The sequence below is a fragment of the Crocodylus porosus genome, unplaced genomic scaffold, assembly GCF_001723895.1.
Source record: "Crocodylus porosus isolate Cpor-Errol unplaced genomic scaffold, CroPor_comp1, whole genome shotgun sequence".
NCBI classification, from domain to species: Eukaryota; Metazoa; Chordata; order Crocodylia; family Crocodylidae; genus Crocodylus; species Crocodylus porosus.
Genome location: NW_017728943.1, coordinates 106,398,286 through 106,413,142, shown reverse-complemented (window position 1 = coordinate 106,413,142; position 14,857 = coordinate 106,398,286). Strand labels below are relative to the sequence as shown.

Here is a 14,857-nt window from a genome sequence, read left to right as displayed (position 1 = left end):
TTAGGTTAGATATCAGGAGGCGCTACTTCACAGTCAGGGCGGCTAGGGTCTGGAACCAGCTTCCAAGAGAAGTGGTGCAGGCTCCTACCTGGGGGTGTTTAAGAGGAGGTTAGATGAACATCTTGCTGAGGTCATTTGACCCCAGCATTCTTTCCTGCCATGGCAGGGGGTCAGACTAGATGATCTGCTCAGGTACCTTCCAACCCTAGAAACTATGAAATTATGTGATGGCTTGTTCAATAAGAAAAAGACTCAGAAATGGTCACTGAGTTGGTTTGGTTTTTTTTTAAATAAACTTGCAATAATTTACCATTGAAGGGAAAAAGGGGTTTTGTTGCACTCTTTCAAATCAATAGACATGAACCTACTACTCACAGGCATTTATTCAGGATTGGGTCCTTTAGAGCTACAATCTAGTTATTAGTTTTCTATAACAATATACAGTCAACCTTCTTTGAAATTGGAAATTGTAAGGAAATTGAATTGTAAGGAAATTCTAAGGAAATTAAATTGGAAACTATAAGGAAACCTCTGAAATTGGGATTTAGGCTATTAATGGAGTCATACAGAAACAAACCTGGCTTAAGGGTCAGTCCTATATATTTTGGGGCACCATCAGGTCCAATTGTATAATGAGAGGAGCATTTTAGCACCTCACAAATTCAGCTTCTTCAATAGCAGGAGCTACTTTACAAATCTTTTTCCCTTCCCCCAACTTTTTTCTTTTTTTCCCTTTTTTTGAAGAAAAGGCTAGTAGGCAAGATGCTAGGTGCAATTGCATGATGAGCCTTACTTTGCTAAATCACAAAAACCTGAGGGACCATTCAAGCAGACACTCCCTGGAATAATATGGTATGGCGCAGGGCAGGGATTTTCCACCTTTTCACACCCCAAATCTCAGCAGCGTTTTGTAATTTCCCTCCTCAGTGGTCCTTTACCTCCTATTTCGTTAGTTGTGATGATTACTGTTGAAATAAGCAATCACATCAATTCAATAGAAAATTACATCCCTACTACAGAAATAATTTAGTTCTGTATACATTTCTACAGGATTTTAAGTAACTTTCCAAAACCCTATCAAGTTTTTATAACACACCTATTGTCTCATCCTCAATAACATCCTATATGACATTCCGTATAAGACTAATACTGGGGGGAATGCATTATTCCCCTCTATTTGGCACTGATGAAGCCAAATCTGGAGTATTGTGTCCAGTTTTGAGCCCCCAACTACAAAAATAATGTGGTAAAATTGGAGAGAGTCCAGCAGAGGGCAACAAAAATGGTGAGGAGGCTGGGGGCATGACTTATGAGGAGAGGATGAGGGAACTGGGCTTATTTAGTCTAGAGAAGAGATGACTAAGGGGGGATTTAATAGCAGCTTTCAGCTACCTGAAGGATGGTTTCAGAGAGGATGGAGCTAGACCAGTGGTGGCCCACAGAGGGACTTTGTCTGGCCTGCAATGGGTCCCATGGCCTAGGCACCCTCCAGCAAGTAGTGCATCCCACCATCCCTGGGTGCACAGCTGGGCTGGGGCAGCTCTGCAGCTGGACTCCATTTTCCAGCAGCCCTAGCAATGGCGGGTCTTTCTGGCTGCCACTGCCACTGCTGACCCCAACTCCATGGAGAATGGACCAGGACATTCATAGGCAGCGCCCAAGCCCTGGGCTGAGCATACAGCCCTGGCCCCAGTCTCTGGCCTGGCCCACATGAGGGGTCAGTGTCTCTGCACTGCCCATTCTGGACCTGCCTACCACTGCCACCTGCACCACTTGTGGGCCACCCTGGTCCCCCATGCCCAGTGGGGTCCAGCCACAGGGCAGCTCCAGCATGGACTCTGGGCGGTGGCAGTGAGAAGGGCCCAGCAGCAGCAGGGGGAGGGAGTCACACCAAGCACCAAGTCCTGCTTTTTTCCTTGTACTCAGCAGCAGTTTCTGCCCAGCTAACACAGCCACCATTTATTGTAGTGGTGTGGAAGGATCTGGAGTAGGTGCTCCAGGGACCATGACCCCCTGATCAAAGTAGGCCAGGGCTAGGGCTGTGCACTGGTGGTGGTGGCAGTGGCAGGAAGGAAAGCTCCGGTGTGGGCTCTGGGCAGTCTCAGTGAGAGGCCTCTTGCAGCGGTGAGGGGGACATGGTTGCAGCTGCCACCATGTCCTATTTGTTTTGGGCACCCAGCAGAAGCTTCTGCCTCTCCTTGGGCTGCGCAGCAGCTCCAGCTCCTTCTTGGGGTAGAAGACTGGCTTGGAGGAGGCACTGGCGGCAGCCCTGCTGAAGCTGCTGCCTGCCTGCAGCCCCATCCCACATAAAGGAGATTTGGTGAGCTGTTGTAGGGCAGGGGGAGGTGGGTGCTGACCCAATGTGTAACAGCTCCCCAAAACTCTCTTTGTGGCCCACAGGTCCAAATAATAGCCCACCCCTAAGCTAAACTCTTCTCAGTGGTGACAGATGACAGAACAAGAGCAATGATCTCAAGTTGTATCAAGGGACATTTAGGTTAGATATTAGGAAAAGGTCTCTCACAAGAAGGGTAGTAAAGCACTGGAACAGGTTACTGAGAGAGATGGTGGAACCTCCATCCTTGGAGGTTTTTAAGACCTGGCTAGACAAAGCCTTGGCTGGGATGATCTAGCTGGGGGTGCCCCTGCTTGAGGTTGGACTAGATGACCTCCTAAGGTCCCTTCCAACCCTAATTTTCTAGGATATGTCATTTTTGTTACATGTTACATTTTCTCAAGCACATATAGTTTTGAACATTTCATTCTAGGATACCTATAAGAATTACACACACACACACACACACACACACACACACACATAGTATTCTTACAGAAAATTTCATTAAATGCACCTTTCTCCCCCTATTATGACAAGTTTATTATTGCGCACTGTCACATACTGAAGTAGAAGTGTTGTAAAGTTCAATATATACATAGGGAATGTTAATCAGTGTTTAATTGGGTTTGCATGCGTATGTTCAGCAACATGTTACAAAACATCACAAGAAAGTAGCTGCCTATAAATTGTACTCGCTGATGTAACTAAGAATAGAAGGTGGCCCATATTTTTTTTATATATACTTTTAAATGCTATAAAAAAAAAAAAAAAAAACTAAAGAAAGATTTAATCCAAAAATAAGCTGCTCCTGAATGTGGATACAAATAAATCTTTTTCTGGTGGCAGAAGATACATTGCTCATATTTTTTAGTTTATTTATTTGCTGAGCCTTGTCACTTAAAGACTGAATCACAGATGACACAGCTGGGAGAACTGGGAATTCATTAACATCCATCAACATGTGATGTAAAATATGCTAATCTGTGGTTTCCCGTGTGTACCCCAACTTCCTCACATTCTCTGAGTAGTAGCTGTTTAAGAAACGTATGCTAGCATAACATTTTGACAGAAAAGAAGGAAATGAAAACAAGTGAAACAAACTGGGAACAACAAAATGGAACCACTAGAAATGGGGAGAGGTCATGATGCCCAACATATTAGTGTTGGTTACAAGATCAGAATTTATGCAAGGACAGCTACTTGTGATCCCATCAGAATAAAAACAAGGGCTGGCTGCCTGAATCCGACACATGCACATTCTGAGTCAAAGCCATTTAAGGTTCAAAGTCCTTTTCATTGGGATAAATTTGGTACATATATGATGCCTATCACCAGCTCCCATTGGCTTCAGATTGATTGGGCTGTGCATCCCAAATGACAAATTTTCACCTGTTCCACTAAAATCAATAAGTCTGTCAAATCCAGAGAAAATATTTTTGCATTTTCAAGACAGTCTGAAGTTAGAGATAGTCCAGAGGTGGGTAAGAAGGATGATAAAAGGCTTCGATAGCAAGTCACATAAAGAGAGGCTGAAGGAGCTAGGCATGTTCAGCTTGAGGAAAAGGCTTGATGGAAAGGAGGAAGAGTGTCTTCACATACAGTCTCCCTACCCTACTGAGAAAGGCTTTAAATTAGGTTCATTGCAGGGATGGAAATAACAGCAGTAAGTAAAGAGCCAAGTGCCCTGGATAAATACATAGTAAGACGCTGCAATAGGCAATGCTTTAACAATATTCTCAGAGAGAAATTAGGTCAATTTGTTAGTTATCCAAAATGAGAATCATAGGGAACCAGCAGGATGAACTGGAAGCCCTAGTACAATGATGCAATTATGATGTAATTGGAATAATGGAGATGGTGTGGTATAGTTCACGTACTTGGAGTACCATCATGACTGAGGTATAACTTGTTCACGAAGGATAGGTAGGGGGAAAAAGGAGGATGTGTTGCTCTACATAGAAAAAGACATGTACATTTGTTGTGAGATGCACAGAGATAGGCCTGTTGAAAGTCCATAGGTAACGGTCACAGGGGAGAATGGCAGGGGCGATGACATAGAGGGCATCTGCTAGAGACTGTTAAACCAGGAGGAAGGAGGTGAATGAGTCTTTCTTTAAACAACTGATTGGAGGTTCCAAATCAGACCTGGTTCACATCAGAGACTTCAATAACTGTGACATCTGCTGGGAGGAAAACACAATAGTGCAGTCAGTCAGTCCAGCAAGTTCTTGGACCATGTTGGGGATAATTTTTGGTTTAAGTGGTGGAGAGGCCAACTAGAGGGGAAGCTCTTTTCAACTTGCTGTTCACAGTAGGGAGGAACTGATTAAGAATGTGAAGATGGAAGGTAACTTGGGTGACAGAGGTCAGAAAATTAGAGAGAATTTGGCTCTGACAGGTCCATGCTCCCCTTTATATTGATTGGAATTATGAGCCCTGGGGCTTGGAGGTACCCTACCTGCGTCTAGCTAATTTAGAGGGGAAATTCCAAAAGTCTGAGATTCAAAAGGCCATCTCCCCAAGCTCTTGCTACTCTTCTGTGTAAAAGGAATAAAAGGAAAGCCTTACTGGGTTTCATAGGTAAGCCAAGACGCTAAGGAAATAAAAGAAGATCTCCCATTATATTTGGATTAACAAATTAAGGGAGTACAGACTACATGAAATTACTGCAGCATGGATGCATAACTGATTGGGTCATTATGTGCAACAAGTAGTCATTAATAGCTCAGTGTCTAGTTGGGGGAGATATCGAATGGGACTTCCCAGAGGTCTGTCCTGGGCTTAGTGTTGTTTAATATCTTCATTAGTGATTTAGAGGATGGGAGTAAATGCACACGTAGCAAATTGGCAGATGACACCAATTTAGCAGCATTCTGGAGCGTAGAGCAAGAATTCAGAATGACCTTGATAAACTGGAGAAATCAATCAGATGAAATTCAACAACGACAAGTGCTAAGTCCTTAGTTCAGAACAACTGTGTTCACAAATACAGACTGGGGAATGAGTGTCTAGGCTACAGTACTGCAGAAAAGACCTGGGGATTACAGTGGACTATAAACCAAATCTGAGCCCACACTCTCACCTATCAGGGGGGATAAGCGAGAGGTTGTTGAATCTCTACCCTTGGACTTAAGGTGTTCCGTTCCAGCACTGCTCATTCCACTCTTTTGATCCTTTGATGTGGCCATAGCTAAAATTTGTTTTAAGGACTCTGTTCTAATCCCACAAAGGGCTCTCCTTCCTTTCACTCCCTCCCAAGAAAAGGAAAATAATTCTAAGATTTCTTGAAATATGTGTTGCAAGTAATTATGTCTGCTTTATCTACTGGGTGTTTCAGGACAAGCTTTTCCAAATCTTCTCTGATACTACTGTAGATATCACTTCTCTGAACATGCTTTTGGTGACCTTAAACAAGTCAGAAATGCAGACGCAGTAGTAAATATAGACACTTGGGATCAGAAAACTACAAATATAGCACAGTCAACCCTAGCATGTTTGCTACGTGCACAACAGCAAGAATAATCTAACATCTGTGTCATACAGTTATTCACAACAATCAAGCCACCTGTAATTATTAGCAAATGACTGCACAATGTGCACTAAAACAAGTATAAATAGGGCCTGGTTTAAATCGCAGGCCCACGTTACTAATATCATAGCCTGACTGTGAAAAGGGCTGCTATTTTCGTGCCCAAATCATGGCATCCCTCCCTGATGCCCCCTGACTGGCTGAGGGGGCAGGTTTAGGGCCAGGTCTAACTGCAGCAGCAGAGGCCTTGCTCTCAAGTCCTCCGATCACTGTTGAAAATCCTACACCTCCTCCCTCCCTGCCTCACTGGACCAGGCAGGAACAATGCTGTTCTTCTCTGCTGGGCTCCTGGCCAATTGGCAGCAAGTCTGACACTGAGGGAAGGGGTTGCAAAAGGGACAGGGGGAGAAGAGAGCTGAGAGAAGAGGGATGGGTAGGAAAGGCGCTGTTTGCTTCTCTGGGTGGGAAAACTAGGGTGCAGGGAGTGGAGGGCACCTGGGGGCTGCCTTGACAGATGGCCAAAACACCGAGTAGGGGAGCAGCCGTTTGCTCCTCTGCATGTATATTCTGTCCCCACCCTACCCCCTATCCCCAACCCCCAGCACCCCAGTTTTCCTACCCAGAGGAGCAAACAGTTCCTCTCCTACCCATCCCCAAGCTCTCTCCTTCCCCTGCCCCTTCTGTGACCCCTTCCACCCTCCCTTGGGCTGCTGGACTTTTGCAGCTGGCTGGAGAATGCTTTCCCCAGACTGCAGCAGCTATCTTGTTGCAAGGAAATGCCATAATACGGATGCTTGTTGGAGCAAGTGACCATATCATCGCTTTTTACTGCAAATTGCATTTTTCGTGAAAATACTTAATTTTGTGATTTTCACAAAAAATGCAAGATCATGATTTAAACTAGGCTATAATTAAAAATCAAAGCAACAGATAATCAAGTACTGAATGAGATGGTCCTACATTTTGAATTTAAGACCCCCAAGAACATTCACAACAGCTTAGCTGAAAAATGCATCATATTTGTGTTTTTAGCATAATACGAGAGAGGGTGCTGCCTGCATTATGTATTCAGAACTCTGTCCTTGCCAACTAGCTTATTCATGAAGCTATAAATGAAAACAGGCACACATACATATAGAAAAAATACATGACCAGACATATTTATGAGGGTAATGGCATTCAGAATAGAAATAAATCTTACCTTTAAAAATTGCTTTTAGATCGCTAATAAGTGATTTCCGTATTTGTATGTTGAAGACTTTGGCCATTGAACAGACTGATTAGTACATTCAGGTTGAAAAAAAAAAAATAAAAAAAAATCAAGAAAACCACAATTCCTGTATTTTTCTTTTTAATCTAAACAAAATGTATAACAAGGAACTGAATAGCTGTTAATCTAGATTTGTATTAGATTACTCTTTTCATAGCATCACATCCTAAATCTGTTTTCCACACAGACAGAAAAGCAGTTGTCAAAAATAAAGCACATGAGTAAATTAAGCAAATCAATTTTGCATCCGAGGCTCTAAGCCAAAGTCCCTCTGGAAACGGTAGCTGTAGTTTGAAGAGGTTCATTTGAAAGGTTCGTTAAGTCCTTATATCAACCCCAGGTAATTTGTAAAAACCAATATCTTAGTATAATATATTAAGAATCGCAAGTAGTTTTTGGCACTAAACATTAGGGTATTTACCTAAAAGAAAAAGTAAGTTGCAGACACATGCAGAAATTTTTCCCCAGAGCAGCCCCTGGAGCCAGGGACATTCCCTCCCCCCTCAAGCTCTGCACGGCTTAGAGCTACCCCTGGAGCCAGAGACAGCTCCCCCACCCCCCAGAGCTCAGGGCTAACCCAAGCTCTGTGCAGCTCACAGTTCCCCCAGAACTGGGGACAACCTCCCCAACCTCCCAGAGCTCAGAGCTAAGCCCCGGAGCTGAAGACACATTTTCCCTGACCCCCCAAAGCCCAGACCTGACTGCCCATGCTCCCTGCAAGCCCAGGGTTGCCCCCAGAGCCCCCTGCCAGCCTAGGGCTGGCACCTGCAGCGGGGGCCTGGAGCTCCCCCTAGCTGCCGCAGGAAGGCAGAGCAAGACAGGAGTAACTGTGGACTATTTTGCTCCTGTTGGGCTCTATTTATGCCCGACTTGGGTGCACATGTAGATGTGTGCCTGGGCACAGTTTAATGTGCCTGAATATACTGCACACTAAATTTTGGCGTATTAATTCTATGTGTAGACACACCCACTCTGACTGATTTCAGCAAAAGCTTTTCCTGAATTGTCTAAATATGTGAGTGCCCGTTTTATTCTCAGGTAAAGATTTTGTTACTAGTTACTTAAGGGATCATTTTGAAGTGCAAAAAGAGAAAACTAATAATGGCAAATGGAAATATACACAATGTAAACTCTTCAGGGGTATATTTAGGGGTACAGTGTACATTCTTTAAGGATTCCTCAGTAGTGCAGGAGCATAAGGTGCTGTTAAATAGCCCCAACAGGGATTATAAGTATTCAACAATGCCCCTTACTCCCCAGTATAGACTACCTGTATCACAGATTTATGCAGGATAAACAGCAGTATTATGAGGCTGCCCTCCCCCCGCCCCCCAAGACGTGGGCAGAATTTAGTTGATGCAGACGAGAAAGTTGCCACTACTGATATAGACCTGTAATGGTTCATTCCCTCTGAACAGCAAGAGAGAAATCTGGGAAAGACAGGAGTCAGTTTTCCTCCCATGCTGCTCCTGATGTGACAGGACTACAAGCCTTCCTTACTTGAAGAAGAGTATAACTTTGCAGTATACCACATCACCTGTACCAGCTGCAGATAAGGGCTGAGGAGGCAAGTCAGGGTTTTCTGGCTTCCCAAGGCCTGCACCTTTCCCATGAAACCCACTAGGGGTTTGTTTTTCTTCTACATGGAAAAAAATAACAAAGAGCTTAGGGGAACTAGACTTCTGAATACCAACATTTCAAAATTCAACTAGACATAAGTAGGGTGTCTTGAAGCCCCTAAGGTGCTGATTCCAGTCAATATTTAGGGGAGTTATACAAACAGAGTTGGGGAGAAGAAAATGCACTGACCAGAGCCAAATTTGGGCTCAAACACAGCTCTATTGAAATACACAAAAGTCAGATGCAAGTATTTAAGGGTAAAATGTCCCTGTTAGTTCTCTAGAAGTCACTAAAATGGCTTTTCTTTATAATTGGCTTCCAACCCATTCCCCCCCACCAAAAAAAACCCAAAACCAAACCAAAACATATACAAAGCCACTTTGGAGGGCTTTTATTCAAACTTTCTCATATTAATCTTTTCAGCTATTTCTGGAAATGTAGTCTGTCTGGAAATTCACTGCCCTTTCAGGGCTATTGCCCTTTCCTTTTCATTTTAACAGGATGTTTTGAGTACAGGGCTTAAATCAGATGAGCCTGTGATATATCCAGTATCTGCTTATATCACCCACCTGATGCAATCAAATAGTCCCAGAATTCAGAATGGATGCAGAAAGGGGAGGGACGGAGAAGAACAGACTAATGACAGTGTCCCTCTGCAAGCTCATTTGCCAGAAATTGAAACTTGACAACCTGTTACAGCTTTGTTATGATTCAGTCCCTCTTCAAGTATGTGAAAGTGAGGATGAGGGTTGGTGTCAGGTGGAGTCAGAACATGCAGTTACTGATAATGCAACCACGAAACTCCAACTCTTGATTTGCCGATACATTTTAATGGGTTTTTTCCCTATTTAATGGAACTGTTTTAAGACTTAAGTTTGCAGTTAAACACCACTTAGCAGATTAACACAGAAGTCAAATGTGTCAAAAGTTAAAGATTTAACTCTTTTCAAGGGAAATGGCAAGATGTGTTTGACACCTGTAACATTTCCTGAGCAGACGCTGATACCAAGATCTTTTTGCCTTATTAATAGAAGCAGTAGTTAGTTTTACTTACATGTTTACATTTCAAAATACACTAACAAGTTAGTTGTATTTGTAACCGGATTCTTGTTGCTACAATCAGATCACCCCCCACCCTCCCCACCCCCACCCCCTCCAACTCTCATATTTTTGTTCTGGAAAAAACAAATTGTCTGGTTTGGAAGGTGAGTAATTGTTTAGGGCTTGTGGACTATAAAAGGTGGAAGTTCTCTATCAAAGGAGCAGTGTGAGCAGCAGCAGTGCAAGCTTTTTCTAGCTGCCTTAAAAATATGTCTAAATTCAGACATGGAAGTACCTGCTGTAAGGTAACAGTAATTTGGGGTTCAGTCTCATCAATATTTCATCTTCCTGCTAAGGTTTCCACCAAGGGTGTTTCTGTACAATCTTGCCAATTCCCCCTGTTCCCTAGGACCATCCTAGTTTTGGCTCTATTAGGCTTCACACCAGTATAATCTGATTTGCACCATACAGTGGACAACCAGGATCCAGGACAAAGTCTCTGACACTTGTATCCCTTGGGGCTCAAGTGTAACCTGGCTCTTGACCCTCCATGTGTCACCTGCCGACCACAGTGGAAAACGTGTAGGCTTGAATCACTTTGTCTACGTCCACATATTTCTTGTGCTAGATAAAATAAAGGGTTTTGAAAGCCCTTAAGAGACTGGCTTAATCTGACTACTTTGACTATCACATGTCCCTGCAGAGGTGAACTGTAAACCCAGGGTGCCTGCAAAATTGGAGATCTGTGAAAAGATGGGTTTCATAGGTTACAGAGTCTGGGTTTGGTCATGCAGGGTAAGCATAAAGCACATGGAGTTTCTGTTTCCATTTCCCTAAAGGAGTAACAGTTAGGTTTATGCCTAGGATATGTGGCAGAGAGGCTCGGAAGTACAGTCTGCTCAGATCAAGGAAACCTAAGAGCTCCTAGGTCCCCTGTGGTAGGACCCAAACACACCAGCCCAGTGGATGCCCGGAAATGGAATTTTATCAAGGGTATGTGGCAAGGGCCAAATATAATTGCTTCATATTTCAGAAGCAGAACCATACATATAGTTTTGGCAACAGAGCTAAAGAGGCTGAATTTCACCGACTAGTCTAGTGCCTGTTAAAGCACTTGGTCTACTAAGAATTGTTCAAAGCAAACAAACGTTGTAATTATGGGTCTCCATAGATAAACACGGTAACTAAAATTCTTTAAGAATTTGATACCATATTAATTGTGCCTCAAACTCAGGCTACTTTGACCCAGAAATACCCATGCGGGATTGGAAAGTTTAGCAGGAATGACCAACTAGCTTCTTAGTATCTCAAATCACAGCTATTAGATAGTCACAGCAGAGAGTTCTGTTGCTTGTGAAAAAGAAAACACATCTTAGTCTTGCTGTTTGCTTTAAAAGAAATGTTGGCTTGCCTAAAAGATGGTCAGTAAATAAGGGGATATCCATATGTTAAAAAAATATCAATTATAATGAGTTTATTATGCCTGGAATGGTGTCTTGGTTTCTTAGTTTCCTTATGGCCATTTTCCTGGCCTCTGGTTTCCATAGATTCTTGAAAGCAGAAGGACTAATGAATACTTTTACATGGGGCGGGGGCCATGCATGTAACCCGAGTGAGTTTATGCGGTACTGGATATGTCCCTAGTGTATTCCATTCTCTACTGTAATTACTGTCCTGTACTTGTTCTGGAAACATCCTTAATAAAACATTGCCAAGAGCAGAAAAAATATGTAGCTTTTGTAGTTCTGTATAGTCCTACTCTCATGGGCAGTGACATCCCCATTTTTTTTAAATGCGTACCTGCTCTAAGGTGCTATAGGGAGCAGTGTTGAAGATTCAGTGGGCAGAACTTCTCCCTCTGACTACAAAAATCCTTCAGGAACCTAGGTGCTGTGCTTACATGGTGGTGTCAGCCTCAGAGGGTATTAAAAGCAGCAGTTCCCTATTGTATTGTGTGGCTGAGGAACCATCAGAAACAAGACTTGCATTAGCTGCTGTCTCTCCTAGTTAAAGTTCTAGGTGGGATGCTACAAACTCCCTTAATTTAGTCATGACAGTTGTCCTCTACTGTGGCTGCCAGGCTATTCAAGGTATAGATACTCTCTCTAGAAGTCTTGTGGTGGCCAGAGGCCCTTACTTAAATGTGTGGCTTGGGGTAGTGAAACTGTATAGATCTTTCATCTGCTGCACTGTTATTTCAAGAACAGTGAATGGCACATTGCACCAAATGAGATGAAAGCAAATTGATTTCATAGATGACTAAGAAAAGGTTAAAAGAGAAACAGAATGAACTGCAAATATTTGTGGGATGTATATACCAGTGATAGAAAGATGGTAATAAGAGAATAGAAGAGTGAATGGGAGAGGACACAGGGATGGACATGAAAACTAAGAGAAGGATAATATTAAACAAGAACGAGCATTCAAGGTGAACAGCTGGACAAACTCTGACTACCTTTAAGGGAGTTGCTGGAAGAACCATTGTTGGGGATATTTAAATTATGTATGCTTGTGTAGTTTAACCACAAGTACATTTACTACAGGAACAGGGAGATAAACTGCCTGACCTAATAGGTATTTTCCATCCCTAATATCTATGGATTATTTCTTCTAAGCAGGGCAGTGCAGGAGTGGCAGAAAAGCTACTGAGTAGCAGTTGTGATTCTTCAAACTACCTGCTATACATTGTGATTGTTTTAGCTCCTCACATGCCTCAGCACCCTTCACATACAACACACTCTTTCCTGAAAACCAGCTACTGGCAATTACATTATACATGAGAAATACAATAACAGCAATTTTCTCCTGGTAATCTGCCTGTCAAAAAAAGAGGTGTGTATTATATCTTGGGGACATGTTATACGAGAGAAAATATGACTTTCCAGGGGTACATATGCACATTTACTTTCACTAAGATGTCATGAACTCTTGAAGTTACAGAATGACAATAACCAACCAGTCATCTAATCTATCCTAAAGGTGTCATGCAACCTTTATTTTATCAAAATCAATCTACCGTACAGCAGAACAGTGCATAAATAATTGTTGTGTCCTTCATGTTCAATGGATCCTAACAGAAACCATAATGTGTGCAGACAAGTTAAATATGTGTATTATAGACAGTGAGCCAGGCAAGCTGTGTACTGCAGAACCTTTAAATATGTAGTCAAAGTTACAGAGCCTGGAGACAACGACCTGAAGATAAAGTTTCCAGAGTTCAGCAATCAACTATCCACTGTATCATCCTGAGATGCTGTAAGTGGGTCACTTAGCCTGCTCACTTTTGCAAAGAATTCACTCCTTCACCTCAGCCAGTTCTCCAACACAAAATTCAGTCTGTAAGAAAACAGACAAACAACAAAACAAAATCCCTCTGTCCTCTCCAGGACACTGGGATGGGAGCCCCTTTGCAGCACAGAGCAACCTGGTCATTCCTCGCAGCAAGCTCTTTCTTTCACAGCTTGCTTTTTCCTCTCTCTCACTTACTTTTCTGGGAGCTTTTAAAGCTCCCAGTGGGAGACTCAAACACTTACCCAAATATACCAGAGCTAAGCTTTCTGGGGCTGTTTCTGCATAAAAGGACAGACTGTCCTTTTAGATGTCATGGCCTGGAAGTTGATACTAATAATGTAACAGGTTTAAGACAACTCACAGATGGAGCTGTGATAGTCTAATCAAGTTCTACAGGGCACTACAGAACCTGACTGGTACTACCAGAATATAAATGTTCTCTGTTCATCTTCTAAGCAGCTCTTGGCTCTTCTTCATGAGTTAGTATGACTTCAACCTACAAGAAAATCATTGGTTCCAACAGGTCCCACAACAAATACAATATTTTATGGAGCTGACCACCAGATTAATATTATAGAATATTTTAAATGGTTAAAGCGAAGTGTACCTTTGGATCTTGGGACACTTGAAGCGAATCATGTGCATCCCCTATGAGGGTGAAATGGGAGAGTATCCCCACATGGACAGCTCCAAATAAGGAATTAGGAGCTGTGGTCTTTATGGCATGTGGAAGGCTGGTAATATTATCCTGTGAAACAAAACTAGCTACAGAAAACCATTAAGCCTGTGCAAATAGGGAAGTATTAGATTTGGATTCGGCCGATTCGTAAGACAATGATTTGATTCAGAGATTCAGGTCACTGTCTGAAATCAGTTCAGCTGAATTGGCTAGAAAGATTCAGCGCTGATTCAGCCATAGACTATAATGGGGAATCACTGGAATACCTATAACTTTGTCATTTGTTGGCAGATTTCCATGAAAATAGCAGGGATGGTAGCCCCTTCTGAGGGCATGGAGCCTATCCAGTTTCAAGGAGACAGGTATAGGGGTTTCTGCAAAACTACACCTCAAACTGTTGAAAGCAAAACTCATGTCGTGTGTGAGTGTGAAGGTAGAGTGAGATGAAAGCAGCAGGGATGGTAGCCTCTTCTGAGGTCATAAGGCCTGCCAGGTTTCAAGGACATAGATGCAGGGGTTTCTGGGAAAGTGCACCTCGAGCTTGTGAAAGCAAAACTCGTGACGTGTTAAGCGGTGTAGGTTGTAGCTGTGTTGGTCTAAGGACATAGGAAGACAAGGTTCTTAGGGTCAATCTTATATCTTTTATTAGACCAACTGAATAGTTGGAAAATATATCTCAGCAAGGTTTCGGGTTTAAAAACCCTTTGTCAGGAAGCACCAGTAGTTGGTGTGTGCTCTTCCTGGATGGAAGGAATAGTAAAGAAGTCAGAGGCTTTCTTGCATGCAAGAAAGCCAGTCAGTGAAAATGTAAACTGAGGCATCAGGGGGCAAGAGACAGGCTGGGAGGCAGAGCAGGAAAGGGGATATAGCAGGTAAAGTGGAGAGGTACCTGGGGAGTCAGATGTCAGGCAGGTTGTAGTGTATCATAAATCCAATGTCTGTATTGAGTCCATGAGGTTTTGTATCCAGGAGGTTGATGAAGTGAAGTATGTTGTTTCTATATCCCTCCCCCAGAGCACTATGATTGAAAGTGAACTCCAGGAAAGATCAGTCACTGGCCAGCTACAGATGTCAGTCTCCCTCCTCCCC

General features: G+C 42.9%; 1 protein-coding gene across 1 annotated transcript in view; it reads right to left on the bottom strand.

Annotated features, from left to right (window-relative positions):
- RPS6KA2 (ribosomal protein S6 kinase A2) overlaps positions 1-14,857 on the bottom strand; it is a 537,755-nt gene that overhangs the window by 342,965 nt on the left and 179,933 nt on the right. The window lies entirely within an intron of this gene.